The sequence below is a fragment of the Papaver somniferum genome, chromosome 2 (genome assembly GCF_003573695.1).
Source record: "Papaver somniferum cultivar HN1 chromosome 2, ASM357369v1, whole genome shotgun sequence".
Classification (NCBI taxonomy): domain Eukaryota; kingdom Viridiplantae; phylum Streptophyta; class Magnoliopsida; order Ranunculales; family Papaveraceae; genus Papaver; species Papaver somniferum.
In genome coordinates this window covers 52,913,694-52,917,808 of record NC_039359.1, presented here as the reverse complement: position 1 = coordinate 52,917,808, position 4,115 = coordinate 52,913,694, and the positions used below count along the sequence as shown (strand labels likewise).

General features: G+C 36.7%; 1 pseudogene; it reads right to left on the bottom strand.

Annotated features, from left to right (window-relative positions):
• Positions 1-2,389: 2,389 nt before the first annotated feature.
• On the bottom strand, positions 2,390-3,804 carry LOC113351020 (annotated as a pseudogene).
• Between the last annotated feature and the right edge of the window lie 311 nt (positions 3,805-4,115).

Here is a 4,115-nt window from a genome sequence, read left to right as displayed (position 1 = left end):
TTGTACCATGATAAAATTGCCACACATTGGGCCTGAATGTTGTTTGGACAACCATTTAACTGTCATTCAGATCTTCCATTCAGCTATTCGACACAGCCCACCAACCTGCCTAATGTGCCATGAAATCAACTGCCGGTCAATGGTCAAAGTCAATTGTCGGTTAATGGTCAAAGTCAATATCAATATCAAGTGGTCAAGATCCAGTTCACCCGACCGGTACGCTGGTCCATTTTGTCTAGCTTACTTCACTGGTCCAGTTCGTCCGGCTCGACTCTCCTAACTCGGTTCATGGACTCGAATCTTCAACTTCGGTCAATTTATGCTCTCAGTCAATTCATCACCATGCTACAAGCCAATCTAGTATTCAGTTTGCTAGTCGTGCGGCCATCCATGTTGCCATCTAGTCTAAAATTCAGTTTTCCATCCATCATGCCATCCTGTCAACCAGTCAAGCCAGTCTGCCAACAATTTTTTCAAGTCAAATCTCGACAGACGCCGCAATCAACATGCAACCATAGGAAAAAACAATGCATGCCTACCAAAGTCTACCCGCCGGTCAAAGTCAAGACCCAGTAGTCAAATCTTTTGGTCCATGACAGTTTGGCCCTCCAGGAAGGTTCTAGAAGTTTATGGATTGCTTGTTGACCAACTCGTTGAGGAGAATGTTCTGAAACATTCCAGATGTCTTGCTTGCCAAGTTACTTCATATGAAGTTTATCTCGAATCTAAGGTTCATCTCATAAATTCAATGTATAGATAGAGGGGGTCTCAACCCTAAAAACACGTGGTTAGATACACTAAAATACACCAGAAAATTCTAAAAGAGATCAAAAAATCATTGTAACCGATAAATCAATAGAATATCTCTCATTATGGGGATTTGTTTGTGGATTAGGAAAAACTCGCTTACCACCTTAAATTTGTATCCCTCTCATTTATATTTGTTCGTGTTATTAACCCTATTTTACATTTTCTTATTTATATTTATTTTACATCATCTTATTTATATTTGTTCGTGTTATTAACTCTATTTTACATCATCTTATTTATATTTATTTTACATCATCTTATTTATATTTGTTCGTGTTATTAACCCTATGTTACATCATCATTATTTGTATCCCTCTTATTTATATTTGTTCGTGTTATTAATCCTATTTTAATCATCTTATTTATTTTTGTTCGTGTTATTAACCCTATTTTGCATCATCATTATCAAATCAATCGTGTTCTGTATCTGAAAGTATTTTCGAGTACAAATAATACGTAAACTGGAAGACCCCAAAATATTGAGTTGTTTGATGGGTGATGTATACAACAAAGTAATATATATTATGTTGGAGAAAATGAGTTATTTAATAAATGATCTTTTGGTCTTGGTGTGGTTTGATCTCATGACCTAAGGGTCTAAGGATACTCACTCATTTTTGAGTAAATGAAATGGATCCTTTAGTCACACATTGTGGAAAACTAAAGAGGTGTTCCACTATATTACCATGTTCTCCTGGATATGTTGTAAAACAATGTGGGTGGAGCGAGTGGGGCGAAAAATACATGTTTCGACCCATGCCCATGCGCGTTTACCAAGCACCAAGTCCGTGTCTACTTGAAATTATTTTTTGCAAGTTTTTAACTTGATAAATAATTTATTTAAGAGTTTTATTTATGGAAAAAATTCTTTTTTTGTGTTTAATTGTTTTACAAGAAACAAAACTCGTTTTATAAGAGAAAACCTAAACCTAACTTGATTTGCAAGTTAATTTTCCTATAAATACAACTCGAAAATCTTTTTTCAAAACACACAAGCAGCGACCATCTCTAGGTCTACTTTTCTTCATCTTTTTGCTTTTATTTTCGTGCGGCGTTTTACTTCCATCCCCGTTGCTGAGTTTAAGAGTGGGTAACTTGTATTGTGCTAATACAAGTTATATCAGGCAGTCTTATCCTGGACACATCTTCGCACGTTGGGGTTTAGCATTAATTTAGAGTATACCCGCGAACTAATGTGTTAAGGACAGCTTGTTGAACCTGTGATTCTGCCCTCATCAATTTGTTCATGGTAGAGTTATTTGATACGGTTCTTTATATTTATTGTTTGATACATCTGACGTTTCTTCCAACATATTATGTGAACAAAATTCATAGGAAAATTATGAGAAATCTTTGGTGAATTTAAGGACCATAATATATTTATTAATGAAAGTTACAACCTTCAAGAGACAAACACACCTTTTTGGATATTTTCAACAACGTCACGTCTTATTGCCATTACGATGGGAGGTCCTGTCCTGACTCCCGAAACCGTACATCCTCTCTGTAAACCAAATTCAAATCTCAGTTTGAACTCAAACAAATGTGATGGTTCTTATGCTTAAGCAGAAGCCCTGACCTAAGACTGAGACCTAGATCCTGGTTTGAGTATCATTATTTCCTCCATTCTGTTTTTCTTTAACGTATTTGCTTCTTCTATTGAGATTTGGTAAGCATTCATCAACACATCTATGGGCATTGCTCTTAATACGGAAGTCTTTCCAACCAATGGGCTCGTTATAGCATTGTCGTTAGTCTTGAATGATACCCATTCAAATCCTTCATTTCCAGCCTGTTTAACGACAACGAAATTTTGAGGAACAACCAATATCTAGCCTTGGTTGAGTAGACCGTTGAAGACTTGGCGACCTCGGTTACCTACAATCTGTCACCTGCAACTTCCTTTCATGACGTAAATAACACTGTGATCGTTCAAGTTCCAGTGTGGAGCAAGTAGGGCATTCTGCATATACAGCATGCGTCATGCATTTTAAGTAAATTAGTCAGTCGTATGGCTAGCCTGCTAGCTGCATGTGTTTTGTATTTTTTTTCTTAGTTTTTCATTCTGTATGATTTGATTGTTAATTACCTGGTAAAGAACTCCCCTCTTTGCACTCATTTTGATGTAGTTAAGGATGGGTAAGTTCTGACTGTTGAGAGTAGTGATTCTACCACCTTTTTCTGAGTAAATATCAGCCCTAGTTGGATTGGCAATGTTTTGCTTGAGTCTCATACTGCATATAGTCTCATACTGCATATAGTTTCCTCTTATGTTACACGGAAACTTCAGATGTATGCTCATGTCCCGTGTCCATACGCATGGACATAGATATTGATAGGGACACTCTTTGGACACAGCTTGAGTACTAAGCAATTAAAAATTTATTACTTTGTTCAGATAAAACTCTTCCGTGGGTGTAAATAGAAGGATGTGAAGTTGGAAAAATAAAAACCCAAGATAGCTGACACATATGTGATCCCAATTAAAGCTCAAGCTAGCAAGCCACCACCCACCACAAGATTAATATTTCATAAAAATCAGATCTAAACTTTTGTTCACGAGCGTACTAACTTATGAATGGACAATTACAATTGATTAAGATTGTGTCGTCATTCGTATTTCTGCATATCTTATCAAATTAGTAATATTTTTATGCACACTACCGTGTCCTTGTATCGTGAATTTTTAGAATTACCGTGTTGGACACACGAATACGTGTCCGTGTCAGACACCCGTGACAGTTTCCATGTAACACATGTTTCCTCCGACCCATTTGTGGTCCCGTAAGTTTGTTCTTGTTCCTCTTCTCCTTCACCTTGTTGTGTCCTAATCACTTGGAGCCCACCTTCAACGAAAACAATGTTACCTCTCTGGTCATTTTGTCCCTGTAGTTTCCTCAACGTCTCGGTGCTCATCTCAAACGCCTCAGCCAAAATTTCGACATTGATGCCACTGAAGATGTTTGCTGGAATATATTGCTGACCTCTTACCATTTGACTTTGTTGTTGTTGTCGTTTTTTATACGAGCTAGTTTGTGTTTGCCCGCTTCCGGCTAGTTGAAATATCTACATATATAGGGAATACATAGTTATCTATTGTTTGTATGATTAATGTAGGAGTGAAATATCGTACATTCATTATATATGCGAAATAATAATCATTTAATATAAGCAAAGACTATCGCATATAGTAAAATTGAGATGACACATTTGATAATGTCAGCACAGTCTCGAGTAAAGTGTGATGAATTTTGTGAAGTGTAAAGTATGCGAAGTTAATCAAATGTACATGAGCGATTGTAACA